The sequence below is a fragment of the Narcine bancroftii genome, chromosome 3 (assembly GCF_036971445.1).
Source record: "Narcine bancroftii isolate sNarBan1 chromosome 3, sNarBan1.hap1, whole genome shotgun sequence".
In the NCBI taxonomy this organism is placed as follows: domain Eukaryota; kingdom Metazoa; phylum Chordata; class Chondrichthyes; order Torpediniformes; family Narcinidae; genus Narcine; species Narcine bancroftii.
In genome coordinates, this window is record NC_091471.1 from 297,084,346 (window position 1) to 297,102,812 (window position 18,467).

The window sequence follows — 18,467 nt, forward strand, 5'->3', positions numbered from 1 at the left end:
TAACACCTATGTGTGTGTAGCGCGCATCGAAAGAACCAAAGACTCATTGATCCAAACCAAGGCTTTTATTAACTAAAAGACTGGAGCATATCACAAGTAGATCGACCAGTCCAGAATGACCTGGTCTGGCTAGGAGCAATCCTTTAAGACCTGCCAGTAGGTGTGGCTACCCTCTCAGCCAATCACAGTCATCCTACACTACCATCTGTACATATACACATTGGTGATAGAATCTGTACTATCACATTCACCCCCTTCTTTGAGAACTGACCCTGGGGTGGATGGAGGTTATGGGCTGTAACGGTCAGGGGGCCTGACCATCCGGCGTGACTGCCGTGGTGCTGAGATTGGGGTCACCGGAGTCGTGTCACCGGCAGGCCCGTAGGGTGAGGCCACTGCTTCGCTCAATTCCCCAACAGCGTTGTCGACCGTCTGGCCTGAGCTGTTGGGGTGGTGCTGGTCCCTCTGTTCAAGCACATGACCTGGGGAAGAAGGAATAGGGGGAGGTTGGGTTAAAGGCCCTGCTGCGCCTGATCCGGCTTGGGCTAGGTCCCTTACCGAGACTGTGTCCTCCCGCCCATCCGGGTACTCAACGTTGGCATAATGCGGGTTCACATGGAACAGAGTCACTCGGTCAACCAAGGGGTCGTTCTTTGAGTACCGGACGTGGCGTCGTAAGAGGACCAGAAACCATGAGTCATGCCAGTATGGTCGTTCCCGATTTGGATTTCCTCGGGAAAGAGAACATCCTTTCATGGGGTGTGGCATTGGTCACGGTGCATAAGAGGGAGCAGATGGAATGTAGGGCACTAGTGAGCACGTCCTGCCAGGAGAGGTGGGGAGACCTTTGGACAGGAGGGCAAGCGTAACCGCTTTCCAGACGGTGGCATTCTCTCTCTCGACCTGCCCATTACCGCGTGGGTTATAGCTGGTGGTCCTGCTTGAAGCAATACCACGCTCCAGAAGGTACTGCTGCAGCTCTGTGCTCATAAACGAAGACCCCATGTCACTGTGGATGTAACTGGGGTACCCGAAGATGGCGAAGATGCTGTGCAGGGCCTCTATGACTGAGGAGGTGGTCATGTCCGAGCAGGGCACAGCGAACGGGAAGCGGGAGTACTCGCTGATGGCCGTAAGGATGTAGGTGTTACGGTTGGTCAACGGTAGGGGCCTCTTGAAGTCTACGCTGAGACACTCAAAGGGGTGGGTGGCTTTGTTGACGTGGGTGTTCTCCGGTCGGAAGAAATGGGGCTTGTACTCAGCGCATACCGGGGAGCCTCGGGTCATGGAGTGAATCTCCTGTATAGGGCAGGTTGCGAGCTTTGACAAAATGCGCGAACCTAGTGACCCCTGGATGACGGAGCTCCTCGTGGAGTCTCTGCAGCCTGTCCAGTTGTGTGTTGGCGCAAGTCACCCTGGAGAGCACATCTGGCGGGTCATTGAGTTTACCAGGCCGATACAGTATGTCATAATTAAAGGTGGAGAGCTCGATTCTACACCTGGCGATTTTGTCATTCTTGATCTTACCTCGCTGGGTACAGCTAAACATGAAGGAGACCGCACATTGGTCAGTCAGCAGTGTAAAGCGCTTGCCAGTGAGGTAGTGTCTCCAATGACATACTGCTTTGACTATGGCCTGTGCCTCCTTCTCGACAGAGGAATGTTGGCTCTCAGGACCCTGGAGGGTTCTGGAGAAGAAGGCTATTGGCCAGCCGGCCTGGTTCAAAGTGGCTGCCAGTGCAAAGTCAGACGCATCGCTCTCGACTTGGAATGGAATGGACTCGTCGATGGCGTGCAGCGTTGCAGCAGCGATGTCCGATTTGATGCGGTTGAAGTCCGCTCAGGCTTCGGTTGACAGGGGGAAGGAGGTGGTCTTGATGAGTGGCCGTGTCTTGTCAGCATAGTGTGGAACCTATTGGGCATAGTAAGAGAAAAAGCCCAGGCAGCGTTGGAGTGCCTCCTGGGTGTGGGGGGTGGGGGAAAATCCATGAGGTGACGCATGGGGTCAGGGTCCGGCATGACCACCTCGTTCTCCACCAAACAACCCAGAATTGTGAGCCGAGTGGTCCAGAAGACACACTTGTCGAAATTGTAAGTCAAGTTTAGCAGAGTTGCAGTCTGAAAAAAATTTCTCAGGGTTGGCATTATGATCCTCCATGTCATGGCCGCAGATGGTGACATTGTCCAGATATGGGAAAGTAGCAGTCAGCCCGTTCTGGTCCACCATCTGGTCCATTTCCCGCTGGAAGACTGCGACACCATTTGTGACCCCAAAGGGTACCCTGAGGAATTGATACAGCCACCCATTCGCTTCGAAGGCCGTGTAAGGTCGATCTTTTCGGCAGGATTTGGAGCTGATGATAGGCCGAACGCAAGTCAATGGTGGAAAATACACGGTATTGGGCAATCTGATTCACTACATCCGTGATCCGTGGAAGGGGGTATGCATCCAGAAGCGTGAAGCAGTTGACTGTCTGGCTGTAGTCAACCATCATCTGTGGTTTCTCCCCGTTGTTCACAACCACCACCTGGGCTCTCCATGGACTCGAGCTAGGTTTGATAATGCCCTCGTCCAGCAGTCTGCACACCTTGCTTGTGATAAATTTCCTGTGTTCATAATTATATTGCCGGCTTTTGGTGGCTACAGGCTTCCAGCCAGGGGTGAGGTTTGCGAAAAGCACTGGCGGAGCAACTCGGAGGGTGGAGAGACTACAGGTGAGGCCCCGGGGCGCGGGGGAAGGTGGCTCGGGCTTCTGCTGGCGGGAGGCTTCCGGGGTGGAGTGGTTACAGACAGAGAGTGGAGCGTGAGGCCCCCCAAAGTGCAGGGAAATGGTTTGAAACTGGCAAAATGCAGGGGCGCACAATTGGGGAAGGACTAATAGTTTGAAGTCTGTGAACATGATGCCCTGGACTTTCAGGATCACCACCCAGTACCCTTCACCCCAGTCGAGTGCAATCTGGTCGCCAATGAAATTCTCTGTGCAGTAGGAAGAATAGCCAGTCCGCAACGGTGGGCCAGGTCCGGGTGGATAAAACTGTCAGTTGACCCAGAGTCAAATAAGCAATTGGTATAGTGTCCATGCACTTTAATCAGTTCCATTGCTTTTTTTGGGGGATGGGGGAAGTCCTGGTCAAGGGTTACTGATGCAGAGACTTGTAATGGGGACAGTGGAGTCCTGCGTGATGACGTCACGCAAACAGTTGGGCCTGAAGAGACAACGTCGAGGAGTTGGTGTTGCTGCCTGCAGCCTGCTGGAGGTGTCGGCCAGCCAACGGTAAGTGTTGGGGGTCGCTGCTTGCTGTCGGTGGTGGAGCGGTCGGTGGCGGTAGGTCCTGGTCAGCAGCGTCAGGTGGTACCTGGTCAGCAGCGTCAGGTGGTACCAGGTCGGTAGCGTCGGAATGTCCCCAGTCGGCAGCGTCGGTGGGTACCGGGTCGGTAACGTCAGTCGCAGTTGCGGGTACCTGGTCAGCTGCCTCGGTGGTGGCGGGTCCCCAGTTGGCAGCGGCCGTTGAGGTCGGGCTGGGGCCTGGTCGGATATTGCTTCATGAGGTAGGGTGAACATCATTGTGGCGAGGGTGGCTTGTACCTTTCGCGCTCGGCGTCTGCCCCGTGATGTCAGGCGCTGCCACGCGGTAGAGCCCTCACTCTCATTGGACGAGAGCTCTGAGGAAGAAGTGTTTGAAATGGAGGGTGGCAATTGGGCTTCACACAAGGCACTGTGTTTGACAGCGGCCATTTTGGAGTGACAGACTACAGCAAAGTGGCTGTTTTTAAGGCACTTCTGGCATCTGGCTTTTCTCGCTGGGCACTGGGACCTGCTGTGCTTGCTCCTCCCGCAGAAATAACACTTTGGGGTTGCATCGGGCAGCGCAGCAGCAGTAGGAGGGCATCCTACTCTTATCAGAGTGTGGGGTCCAGCCCCGAGAGTACATGTCCATACTTAAGACAGATCCTCCATTGTCTCTGCGATCTGGATCATGTCCTCTAGCTTTTCTCCCCCGTGCTCCAGCAGGCGCTGCCTCGCCTCATTCGATCAAACCCCGGCCACATAGGCATCCCGAATGAGATAGTCTGTGGTTTCCTCAGCAGTTCTGTCTGTGCAGGCACAGTCCCTGCTCATTGCCCTTAGTGCCTGAATATAAGCTCTACAGGACTCACCAGGCTGTTGCCTCCTTTTACCAAGTTTGTACTGAGCATAGACCCTGTTCACCGGTCGCTCGTAGAGCCCTTTCAGCATCTTCATGGCTGCAGCGTAAGTGGTCGTGTCCTGGACACTCTGGTAGACTCTTGGGGACACCATAGTCATCAATATTAGTAGTCGATGGCTGTCCTCTATCACGGCAGGGTCAGAGAGCTGTAAGTATGCTCTGAAGCATCTCACCCAGTGCTTAAAGTCATTCGAGACTGTAGCTGACTGTGGGTCGATGTTGAGGCATTTCAGCTATAGCATCCCTTCAAAACTTTTTAGTTAATAAAATTGTAGAGTGCGTGGAAAGAACCAAAGACTTGTTGATCCAAACCAAGGGTTTTATTAACTAAAAGACTGGAGCATATCACAAGTAGGTTGACCAGTCCAGAATGACCTGGTCTGGCTAGAAGCAATCCTTTAAGACCTGCCAGTAGGTGTGGCTACGCTCTCAGCCAATCACAGTCATCCTACACTACCATCTGTGCATATACACCTTGGTGATAGAATCTGTACTATCAGAGTGTGAAGTCCTCGTTGGCATCCATCAAAGTTTGTGCTTTTAAAAGCCCTCAGAGCCAGAATACTCTGGCTTGAACAGAGCTCTGGCATTTTAAATGAGATCTGCTTTGAAGTGTTTGTATGTGACCTACACTAAAATAAACTGCCACAATTTATATCCTTTAAAACATATCTATATACAAAATAAAATATGACATAAACTGTCATAGTACTTAAAGTACAAATGATTAAAAACATAAAACAATACATACAATTTAAAAAAAACTCCCTTCTCAGGCATTCAATCCACATTGAAATCAATTTCCCATAAGGAATTAAGTTTTGACAGATAGTGAGCCTGTAACGACCTATTAAATTCAGGTCATTGTGATTGACTGGACATGCCATGTCTGTACTGAAATTGCCTCCATTCACACAGCTAAATTCCAGCTGATCCTTTTGGAATCACTGACTTTTATATGCAAATCTGGGCCAATATTTTCTGGAAAACAATACCTGTAACCTTGGAACCGTCTCATTGAAGCACTCAACCTGCAGTATTAATGAATGCATTAATAAAAAATTAAACTGCCACCAAACAGCCAATAACATAATAAATAACAGAGGAATTAGACCTTTAGAGCCTGCTTAATATTCCCATTCAATTTCTGACTTGAATGTTCTCATTAAATGAGCAACCAAAGTCCCCTGGGCTTACAGAATTCTACTGAGTTTCACAACCTATTCGTGAAAAAATTTTTCAGCATACCATTTTAAAAAGGTCAACCCCTTATTGAGTCTAGAACTCCTAGTCTGGACTCCAAACCAAAGGAAACATTCCTGACATCTAGTTCGTTAAGAAGCTTGGGAATGCCCAATGAAATTACTTCTCCACTATCTCTAGGGACTCTAGTACCAATCTTTTCTCAAGCGTCAACCCCACTCTCCCATGAGTTGACCTATATTCATAGGATAGAGTCAAGCTCAGCATTTTTATCCCACTTTAGAAAGCAGCTGATAGCATTAACTGGAACATTCTGTTTCTCCATTCTCCCTACACATACAAATAATCTCAAACCCATCTATATTATACTTCACCAGCCACCATCTTATTCCACTTGTTCATGCAGGTAGAGTACTCCGCATCCGAAGATCCAAAAACTGAATTCTATTTTAGCGCTGACATGATGTCGCAAGTTGAAAAAAATTCACCACCTGACTTGCCCTTGCCAAAATGGTGCCATTTTGATCATAACAGAGCTTTGGTGTACAAAGGTATAGTTGAATATAGCAAAAAGACCTGCAGATAGCACTGTGGATGACAGTGATAAGAAAAAGAGGAAGCGTTTATGCTTATCTTTAGAACTGAAAGTCAAATTGTTGGCAAAACTAGACAGCGGTGTAAGTGGGAAACGTCTTAAAGAGTATGGTGTTGGAATAAACACAATCTATGACCTGAAGAAACAAAGATAAACTGTTGAAGTTCGATGCTGACGGTGATGAATGGAAGCTAATGAAAAATAGAAAAACACTGCATAAAGCTAAAAGTGAAGATCTCAATCATGTATTGATGGAGCGAACTCACGCTACTTAATGGTATCCTCATCATGAAACAAGCAAAGCTCTATCATAATGAACAAAAAATTTGAAGGGAACTGAATATTCAACTAGTTGGTTGAATAAATTTAAGAAAAGACACAGCATGACATTTTTAAAGATTCGTGGTGATCTGCTGATCACGAAATAGTGGAGCAATTCATTGACTAGTTTTCCAAGATCATTACTGATGAAAATCTGACAACAGAACAAGTCTATAAGGTTGATGAAACATCACTGTTTTGGTGGATATTGCCCCAGAAAGGCACTGAGTACAGATGATGAGACAGGCCCCACAGGAATTAAGGATGCCAAGGAGAGAATAACTGTGCTGGGACGTGTCATGCAGCAGTCGCACACAAGTGTAAACTTGCTGTGATAGGCAAAAGCTTGCTTCCTCGTTGTTTTAAGGGAGTGAATTTCTTACCAGTCCATTAAAGGCATGGGTCACCAGTATTACGAGTGGGACAGTCATTTTATAAATTGAGGGCTAGTACAAGCAGCGACCATTCACAACTGTGGAGAGAAGAGAATTTGGCAGCAACTATTACAGCGTGTACTCACTACTACTTTTGAAAAAGAAGAATATGTTGCTTTTATTCGGGCACGGGTGTGGGGAGAGTCTAGACCTAAAGGAGAGGACATTTTGTGATCAGGAGCAGCCATTTTAAAGAAGCAGCACTTTGAGTAGCAGCTCAGAAGGAAGACTATGCAGTAATAGACAATTTGTATGCTTCTTCCTGTTGGGTGAAATTTTGATTTCCACCATGACCAAAGGAAGGATCATTTTGAAGGGAAATTAGAATACCACACCATAACCAAAAGAAAGGTTACTTTGGACTGACCCATGTCTGGGTTCTGGAAGTCACTCGTTTCGGTTCCCCTCTGAAAGGACATTTGCTCATGAAGTAACTCATCAAAGTTTCACAAGTTTGCAGCAGTCTCAGACTCTCCCACCTCATTCGTAATCACTTCTTTGCATTAGTTCTGAGAGTCTTTGTGTCAGCACTGAAATTTCTAAGATTGACTTGTGTAAGGTAAAAACATCATGAGATGGGACCGGAGAAGGAGTCACCCAGTACTAAGGAGTAACAGAATGCAGATGTGACCTTGTCCACTCAAGATAAGCGTGGCACTAACAAGATGATGTGCAGCAGACTAACAGAGAAGGGTAGCAACAGTTTATTCATTGGACAATGTCATGGTATGATCATTTACTAAGTACGTATCCTGAGGTATAAAAAAACACCACTTGCTGATAACGGCAGAATGCGCCTTCTCCAACTAACACTGCAAGTGTTACAATCCGGCAATAAAGAACAAAGAACCTTGATTTCGACTCAGTCTGGTGTTTGACTCACTCATTCATGAACAAAGCAGACCTAACAAACCCCAGAGTTTAGCACTGCCTCGAACCCCAGAGTTTAGCACTGCCTCGAACCCCAGAGTTTAAAACTGCCTTGAACCCCAGAGTTTAAAACTGCCTCGAACCCCAGAGTTTAGCATTGCCTTGAACCCCAGAGTTTAGCACTGCCTCGAACCCCAGAGTTTAGCATTGCCTTGAACCCCAGAGTTTAGCACTGCCTTGAACCTGTAAGGTAAAAACATCATGAGATGGGACCGGAGAAGGAGTCACCCAGTACTAAGGAGTAACAGAATGCAGATGTGACCTTGTCCACTCAAGATAAGCTTTGCACTAACAAGAATGATGTGCAGCAGACTAACAGAGAAGGGTAGCAACAGTTTATTCATTAGACAATGTCATGTATGATCATTTACTAAGTACGTATCCTGAGGTATAAAAAAAACACCACTTGCTGATAACGGCAGAATGCGCCTTCTCCAACTAACACTGCAAGTGTTACAATCCGGCAATAAAGAACAAAGAACCTTGATTTCGACTCAGTCTGGTGTTTGACTCACTCATTCATGAACAAAGCAGACCTAACAAACCCCAGAGTTTAGCACTGCCTCGAACCCCAGAGTTTAGCACTGCCTCGAACCCCAGAGTTTAACACTGCCTCGAACCCCAGAGTTTAGCACTGCCTCGAACCCCAGAGTTTAGCACTGCCTCGAACCCCAGAGTTTAGCATTGCCTTGAACCCCAGAGTTTAGCACTGCCTTGAACCTGTAAGGTAAAAACATCATGAGATGGGACCGGAGAAGGAGTCACCCAGTACTAAGGAGTAACAGAATGCAGATGTGACCTTGTCCACTCAAGATAAGCTTTGCACTAACAAGAATGATGTGCAGCAGACTAACAGAGAAGGGTAGCAACAGTTTATTCATTGGACAATGTCATGGTATGATCATTTACTAAGTACGTATCCTGAGGTATAAAAAAACACCACTTGCTGATAACGGCAGGATGCGCCTTCTCCAACTAACACTGCTAGTGTTACAATCCGGCAATAAAGAACAAAGAACCTTGATTTCGACTCAGTCTGGTGTTTGACTCACTCATTCATGATCAAAGCAGACCTAACAATTTGGAATAACTTTCCTTAATTGTGCCCAAGCTTTAATGGGTTTGGTTAACACACACATTGATTGACGCATAGTGGGGGTTAACTTTAGATAAGGTGTTATATTATTAGTAATTAATAAAAATATTATTTAAAAATATAACACTGTTTTGCCAATTTTCTATTGATTCTAGTCTGTGAGTTAACACCAAAGATACGCTTTCAGATGGGTTTAACAAACATTTTGTACCAGTGGGTCATGCTCACTGCAGGGAAATTGATCTGGATTATGAATGCAAGATTTTGTTATTCCTCGATAGGTCATCCTCCATCCTGTAGACTACTAGCATCAAACCACACAAGGCAGAGTGCAGGTAAAACACTAGTTTTAATAGACTGGTATACAGCTAGGCTTTGAGGCCTTGGTCTTGCCTCTGTACAAGCCTAGGCCAGAATGAGGGGGAAGGGATCCCCCGGGCTTATATACGAGGTCACCAGGTGAGCCACCTGGTGACTTAGTGGTGTAATGACATCATGCATGACATACCACCACACATCCGAAAATCTCAAAGATAACGTTCATGTCGTGTACTTTCCCCCAAATGTGTGTGGACTGTTTGAAGGACTAGAGCAGCAAGCACTCATAACAGAACAAATCATGTCAGTTTATAAAATCAAAGAGAGACAAAAAAAAAGGAGGCAGATGACACTGGAGGAAACATTTGGAAAAAAAAACTATCGAGGAGAATTTCTAGTGCTTGGTGCTGCATTTATCTTCTTTTGTAAGCAGATATCAAGTTTTTTTGGCAAGTACTAAATATTATTGCGTGTGAATTTTCAACTTCTGGCATCATGTCAGCGCTGTGGTTGATTGTTGTTGTTTCACCAATGATACGGGTATTCTGCGAATGCTACTGTGTATTGTCCTGATAAAACACAAAAACCGAAAAACGCCTGGTCCCAAGTGTTTCGGATAGTACACCCCTTTTACAACCCTTTTTGTATCCTGTTCATGGTAATGCTGACCCCAACTAGCTTTACATCAGCAAATTTGAATAAATTACACTCTTTCTCATTGATAAAAAGATTGTAAATCTCCGATGCTTAGCACTAACCCTTGAGGCAACCAACTTGCTGCATCTGTCAGCCAGAAAACAACATATTTTCTGCTTTCTCAGCACTAATTGCTCCTTAACCATTGTTAATCTATTATGCACCATGTAGCCTAATTTTGAATACATCAATTATTCTACATCCTTTGTTAATGCACAAACCCGTTACCAGTCACAAATTCTAAATATTAACCAATCCTTTTCTAATTCGACAATGAATCTGCTCAATTATACTACAGTTTTCTGGAACCCATATTGCATTCTACCAATGTCTGGGTCACACCTTTCCTTCTCTTCACATCTCTCCTTCTCCAATTCAATATCAATGCTTAGTTGAGAGAAAGCTGTTTCATAACAAATGTCAAGAAATGCTTCAACAGTGCTTTACTTAGTTGCTCAAGATGCCTTAAGAATATGTACCAGATAAAATTCCAAAAGTAGACAGAATCTGCAATGAATTGCAGTGGTCAAATTACTCTATTAATAGTTTGTGACGTCCTGAAGTAAGTGGAATTGCCCTGTCAGAATTGGGGACATTATAGCCCCAGGATGTAAAACAGAACATGTATTTGTGAATTTATGAAATAACTAAATTGAATTTGTAGGCAGGTACTCAACACTACAGAATTCATTATCTGTTTACACTGCATAGGGTTATTTTTGCACTACAAATAAGTGATAATCCTCACCCACAGGAAAAAAAATCTCAGGGTTGTACGTGATGACATGTATGTACTCTGACAATAAATCTGAAATCTCAATCATGCTTGAATTCAAGTGGAGCAAGAATTATGGCACGTCTTTAAAACCTGTTTAAAGATATCCAGGTCTGGTTATAAAAAGTTAAAAAAAACATTTTGCATGAGTGACCTTTGGAAGTGGTTTGCATTGTAAACTTGCCTCCCCACAAAAGGTCACCAAGCTGACGTTTCTTTGCCTTTTTTCCTGATACTCTGGAATAATAACATTGCCAACTGCTGCATTTCCCCACAAATAATAAATGTTACTTTTGGAATATCTTAGGAACATCGGTATATGACCAAAAAAAAGCATATTACAAGGAACCAACCCTTGCAACCAATTCAAATCCAGGAATAATAAAAAAGTTCCTGAGATGCAGCTTCCGAGATCAACTCAATAAAGAATGTTTTATCCAAGTCATCATTCCTGTTTCCAACCCTAACTGTCCAACATTCTAATTTATTGTCAGGGTAAAGGTCATCATATACAACTCAGAGATTCTTGTTCCCATTATCCATTCAGGTACAATTCAAATACTTTTTCCTTCTGTGCAAATTTTAGGACATTGTCCACATCAATGTGTTAATTATCAACAAACCTAAAAAATTCTTAAACAAATGATGATTTTTTTTAATTGAAATCAAAATTGACCAACATAATCACAAATCAGCTTTTTTTTATTTTATTTTTTAAAACTTTATTTAAGATTTTTATAACATGAATAAAATAGAAAGTTACAGTAAAAAAATTAGACATAAGATAATAAAAATTACAATACTACATCGGCAGACTAAATAAACTAAAACCCCCCCCCCAAATTAGTACACAACATTAATGACCGAGCTTAAAGTTAGTCCAACCCTCCCCCAAAATAAAGAGTGGAAGAGTGAAGAGTTAATAAAATGAACAATAATAATATATTAAAAAAACCCTTACACAAAAAAAAGATTAAACATAACAAATAAAGATACTAACATCAAAAAAAAGAAGGAAAAAAAAAGATCAATACTAAAATATCAAACTTAACATATTTAAATCAAACTTAAATGCATATATTTAGCAAACGGAGTCCACTTCAACCGATAAAAAGACATCCTATCCTGAATTGAAAAAGATATCCTTTCCATAGTCAAACAGAACTTCATCTCCAAATACCACCTATCTAAAGTTAATATATTTCTATCTTTCCAAGTAAGAGCTATACATTTCTTGGCCACAGCTAAAGCTAAATAGATAAAAGAAATCTGATAATCTTGTAGGCCCAAATCAATTAATGATTGCATATTCCCAAATAAAAATATACCAGGATCTAATACAAGACAAATATTATATAAACTATTACATATAGATTGAATACCCTTCCAAAACTGTTGCAATCGATCACAAAACCAACAGTATGCAAAAAAGTATTAGCCGTCTGGTCACAACGAAAACAGCAATCCGACTTACTAAGACCAAACTTTTTTAGTTTCTCCGGTGTTAAATATAACTGATGTATAAAATTGTAATTAATCATCGCTAATCTAGCATTAACCAATTTCCTAATACTATTCTGACAAATTTCCATCCAAGCTTCTTCAGCTATTATAAAACCTAAATCTTTTTCCCATTTCAACTTATCCTTATCCCAATCTTTTTTACTATCAATTTCTTGTAAAATACAATACAAATCAGATATATATCCCTTTTGTGGTATTGAAAGTACATATTCCTCAAAATTAGAATCAGGCAATAAAATCATATGTCGACCACATATCTGTTTTACAAGAAGAATAAAAAACTTGTCCAACCCATTCACGTTTGAGTTTCAAATGTTCCTTATCTGTCAAATGAGTTTCCTGTAAAAAAGCCACATCAACTTTTAATTTTTTAAAGTAAGTAAGTACTTTCTTACGCTTAATGGGATTATTTAAACCCTGGACATTAAAAGAAGCAAACTTCAATTTAGACATTCCTTACAACAACTCAACACAAGAAAAAAAAGAAAAAAAAAGAAAAGAAAAAAAAGAAGAAAAAAAACCCCAAAAGAAAAAAATACCCTTTCTCTTATTCCATCTTAAAACTACATTCAAAAACAAATAAAAAAAGAGAAAAAAAAAATTTATTTAAAAAAAAGTAATTAAAAAAAACCTTCACTCCTTAACTCAAAAATTAAGATAAAAAAACAGGCAGGAGGTTACTACTATCCCCTCCTGTTTAAACCGCACAATGTGGTAACTCCCACAAAATACTGGGTGTGAGATAACTCACACGTAGCTGACGACTTCTGGAAAATAGTGCCCACCCAGTTCCCTCTCCCAACTCCCATTTCATATTAGACTATCATCAATGATTAAGATCTTCCAAAAAAAAAATGTTTTTTTTTAAATCAATTTTATCACTTCGACCACCATTGTTTCCATTTCTTCTTGGAATCTGATTCCCATCTTGTATCTCCACTCACTTTAGAGACCGAGGAGGAATACGTCGTTCTTGAAATTGCGTGATCGGTAAAGATTGAGCAAAGTCCAAAGCTTCTTTAGGATTGTCAAAAAACTTTGGCTGATATCCATCCTGAAAAATCTTCAATACCGCAGGGTTCCTAAAAGTTGTCTTGTATCCTTTTTTCCACAACAACTCTTTCACAGAATTAAATTCACGTCGTTAAAGGAGATCTATTTTGCTGAGCGTTTCTAATAGCCACACGTAAAATTGTCTCTCTATCACAATAATTTAAACAACGGACCAGAACAGGTCTCGGATTCTGTCCTGAAAAAGGTTTCCTTCTTAAAGCTCTGTGAGCACGTTCCAATATTAAACCTTCAGGGAACTTATCTTGCCCTAACACTCATGGAATCCATTCGGTAAAAAATTTTCTTGGATCTGGCCCTTCTATACCTTCTGGCAAACCAACAATTTTTACATTGTTCCGTCTAGATTGGTTCTCCAAATAATCAACTTTTTTTGTTAGATTTTTATTCTGAATCTGCAATGCTTCAATTGCTTTGTTTACATCTTGCAGTTGATCTTGTACATCAACTAAACGATCACACATATCAAGTCTTTCAGTGGTTTCAAGTTTAAATGCTCCATAGTCAGCCATCTGTTGAGTATTGATATTCACCAATTCATTAAACTTAGAATGGACGTGGGTTATCGAGCTACCGAGCTGTTTCATTGAAGAATACATCTTAAATTCAAGATTCTTAACAATCATATCAGCAAAAGTAGATTCAGACATAGGATCCTGCTGTTTCTGAGAAACCAAAGGGTCTTCTGTCACTTCCCTTGGTTTAGCAGCCTTTCTTGCAGTATGACTCCGTGTAGAAACTCCTGCCACAGCCCCCTCAGCAACATCAGGAGGCTGATAGTCAGGGTTATCCTTATCCTTAAGCCATATTTCATCAAAAGCTTCCATTATATCCATACCTGGGGAAAATGTCATGACTGGTGGTGCATTTCGCAGCGCCACCGCTATATCAATCGGAGGTCGGCTCTTTAACTCTCCAGCTGGCGGCGCCCCAGCTGATTCAGCTGTCAAAGTCTCGGTGACAGCGCTCACAGCGGTTGCTGTTTGAAATACACGCACCCGGCCAGCCCTTTGTTCTAAAGGCTGCCGAGTGCCTTTTTTAGAGAGCCCTACCGGTACAGAACAGAGCTCCAATGCCGAATCCTGCGCTTCTTCTCCTGGATCCATTCCACGCTGGGTCCTGGCTTCTTGTAAACAGGTAGGCTCAGATAATTTCGGGAAATGTAATTTTTTAACAATCTGTTGGTGTTTTCTTTTACTTTTTTTTAAACAAATGTACCATTAGGCATTAATTCAACTACTCTTACTATTTTAAAACTTTTTAAAGAATTTTAACGGGCACTTAAAAACAAAACAATAAATCAGAGTCAGGAGAGGACTGGAAGGCACGTCTGTTTCTTACGCCATCTTGCCACGCCCCACAAATCAGCTTTATGTGCTTGTTTTCTTAACTTTGATATTTTTCCCCTCCCACCTAAGTGGTGCATAATTTTCAGCTGCTTTTAGCCTCCAAGAATTGAATTTAGTCTGTACTAAGTTGCCACAGTCTAGGACAATTTTGCCTATCTGAATGCATGGCCACAGGGTGAGGAGGTGGAATGGGTAATGGGAAGGAAAGGAATAAATTACAGCGATGTTGGAGTTGACATTGGATATTGGAAGGGATGCTCTTCATGCTCTGCACTCAACCATGTGTTAAACCCAAACACCTCAAAATATCTGCAACCAGCCTACAAGTGAACATCGGCATCCCCTCCAGCAGGACTGGTAAGTAGTCACATTCTAAACCTGTGCCTTACTTCCTATACTCAGTGATTCATGTTGGGTATAAGCCCACCCTTTGGTGGACATCATGACGCCCACGTCATGATGTCACCTTTCCATATACATATATATAACCCAGGTTAGTCTAATAGAAGTAAAGGATGAGAAAGCATCACATCTCAGAGTCTTAATTGTGTCACAATTCCCCTTTTCTGACCAAGCTCCTGAAACAATTGCAGTACCAACATCTAAACATCAGTGAGATCAACTGACAAGGAACCTTCCCAAACATTAGCAGAAAGGATTGCACATGTTTAATACATGAAACAAAATGCAAGAGAGAGAGAAGAACTTGTCAAGGCATTTGAGTTTGTCAAGCAGAATACTTCAGCCACTTTCAGGTGGCCAGAATACCCGACCATAAAGCACCTATTCTCCCCATTGTGGCTGTTGGGAGGCCACCTGAAAGTGGAGAACCCGGCCAGGAGGAGCACTTACCTAACCCCCTCCTGTAGGTATATTCTCCGGCTCCGAGAATCCCCCGTTGCACCTGAAAGCAGCAGTGGGACTACGGCCACAGTCCACAGGCGTTTGCTCAGACGTGGCTCTCCTTCAGCCTGCACGTTCAGGTAACAGAAAGGCATCTTCTCTGCAGCCACCTGAACATCCCAGCTGCACTCCCCCAGCCGCGTCTGCCTGTACATTATCTGTGTCTGAGCACCTGAAAGTGGCTATTGGCTGAGATGCCACCCAAAGGGAAGTAGGTGAGCAGGGATGCAAAATACAATCCTGCACAAAGCTTCCACTGTTGCAATTTGCCACGGTCATGGCCCTTCCCCAACTTTGTCAGAATGTTTATTCCTTCTTACAATGTCAGCACATGGTGCACAGCTTCTGCAACCTTCTGCAATGCAAATGTCGAGAATCTGGTGACGCTTCAAATAAAATACATCCATCATGGTAAAATAGCTGTGTGATTTGACATCTGAGGAAATGAGTAGAAATAACTCCATCAGAGAGAAGTTGGTGTGAAATGTGGTGCAGTTATTACTGGAAGTAATTAATAAAGCAAAGACTAACAATGCTGTGAGAATTTTGATTAATGGAGATGTTAGTGTGAGCAGATACCTTGACAACTTGATAAAAGTCATGGAACAGAATACAACATTGTTTCCATGTACTTACTGCCAAATCTACAACACAAACATATTTCAGGCCATCTTTACACTTTCTCTGAGAAGGTTCTTTTTAAAAAAAAACCCAAAGGAGAGAAGGATAACTCTGCATCAGAGTTTTCAAGCAAGCAGTTGAAAAGCCTGGTGCCCTCTTGAATATTTTCCTGGTTCATCTGCCTCCCTTTGAAATAATAAATACTTACCTATGGTCTCAGACATCTATTGTCCAAAAAGATGTTTAGCATAGGAATTGCTTCCTATCCACATGACTAATCAAAAGTTAGAGCAATGTACTGTACTTCCTTCTTGGCAGGCATTTTCTTGGCACCAGCAATTTGCAAGACCAGTTCTAATTTCTCCCTTATTTTAATTGAGTTCAGTTGTAAAGAAGCTAAAGCAAGACCAATGGGTCATTAATGTGTTAAGTTTATCCTCGCTAAGACTATGAATGCTGTAACAATGACAATTATTCAGGATATATGTTAAGATGTATCCAGCCAAAGTTACATTGTTAGAATTTTGAAACTTGTGATTTTTTTCAGGAATAGTTGGCTTTATCTACTTAGACACAGTGTGAGCAAAATAAATGTTAACAATATATCCAAATGATCTTCTATTCAGTTCTTGGTACCCTTGAAATAAATTTGTAGGTTTCAGCAAGATTTGGTTATGCAGAACTAAAAAGGGAAATTAGACTGTCACAATAATATCACAGACACTAGAGTAAACTCCCATTTACTAACCCAATTAAAGAAAATTCCTGACATCTGAATAATTACAGTATTGCATAACCTATTTGAAAATAATTATGAATCCAAAATCACCAAGGAGGCAAATTTTAAAAAAAAGGCAAGCAAAGCCAAAGATTTTGTATCCAGATCATCAGAATCTGAGCACAGAAAAGTATAGCCTAATACAGACCCATCGGCCCACCTACTTCACACAACTCATTCTTCCCAACTGCAAACTCATCACCTATTTTCCTTGCATCCATGGACCTATATAAGAATCTTTTAAATGTCCTCATTGTACCAGGATCTGAAACCACTTCCAGCAATGCATTCCAAGCACCCACTACTCTGGGTGTAAAAAAAAACATACCTCTGATGTTTCTCTAAACTTTCCTCCAATCACCTTAAACAGATGTCCTCTAGTATTTGCTATTGTCACCCCCAGGAAAAAGATGCTGGCCGTCCAACCTAACTACGCCTCTTATAATATTATACACTTGTATTAAGTCACCTCTTATTATTTGTCGCTCCAAAGAGAAAAGCTCTAGCTTGGTCAACCTCGCTTCATAAGGCATGTTCTTCAATCCAAGCAACAGCCTGGCAAATCTCCTCTGCAACCTCTACATTCTCCCTACAATGAAGTAACTAGATCTAAATACAATACTTCAAGTGTGGTCTAACCAGAGTTTTATAGAGCTGCAATATTACCTCATGACTCAAATGTGTGTGGCAACCTTGAGGAATCTATGGATTTGAACCCCAAGATTGCTTTGTTCCTCCACAGCCATAGTCACCACCACTACCTTCAAGTACAAACTCTCAATCTGCATGGTTATCCAGATTGAACTCCATCTGTCACTTCCCCGCCCGATTCCGCATCCTGTCTATACCCTATTGAATATTTTCTTCAGTACAATTTTTTTTTACACAAGGAACCTACAAAATAACATAACATAACATAACAATTACAGCACGGAAACAGGCCATTAGGCCCTTCTAGTCCACACCGAACCAAACACCCCTTTCTAATCCCACCTCCCTGCACAATGCCCATAACCCTCCATCTTCCTCTCATCCATATACCTGTCCAACCTTTTCTTAAATAATACAATTGACTCCGCCGCCACTATTTCTCCCGGAAGATCATTCCACACAGCTACCACTCTCTGAGTAAAGAAGTTCCCCCTCATGTTACCTCTAAACCTCTGCCCCTTAATTCTTAACTCATGTCCTCTTGTTTTAAACCTTCCTCCTCTTAACGGAAATAGTCTATCCACATCCATTCTGTCTATCCCTTTCATAATCTTAAATACTTCTATCAAATCCCCTCTCAACCTTCTACGCTCCAAAGAATAAAGACCCAATCTGTCCAATCTCTCCCCATACTCCAGATGCTTAAACCCAGGCAACATTCTGATAAACCTTCTCTGCACTCTCTCCACTCTGTTTATATCCTTCCTATAATTAGGCGACCAGAACTGCACACAGAACTCCAAATTAGGCCGCACCAACGTCTTATACAATCTCAACATCACCGCCAGCATACTAAAAGCCTTCTTCACCACCCTATTCACGCGAGTTTCTACCTTCAGGGAACGATGTACCGTCACTCCTAAATCTTTCTGCTCTTCTGTATTCTTCAATGCTCTCCCATTTACCACATATGTCCTATTCTGATTCTTCTTA

The 18,467-nt window shown here is 42.5% G+C and overlaps 1 protein-coding gene across 5 annotated transcripts in view; it reads right to left on the reverse strand.

The window, feature by feature from the left end:
* Positions 1 to 18,467, reverse strand: part of LOC138758958 (protein unc-13 homolog A) — a 290,629-nt gene that overhangs the window by 77,060 nt on the left and 195,102 nt on the right. The window lies entirely within an intron of this gene.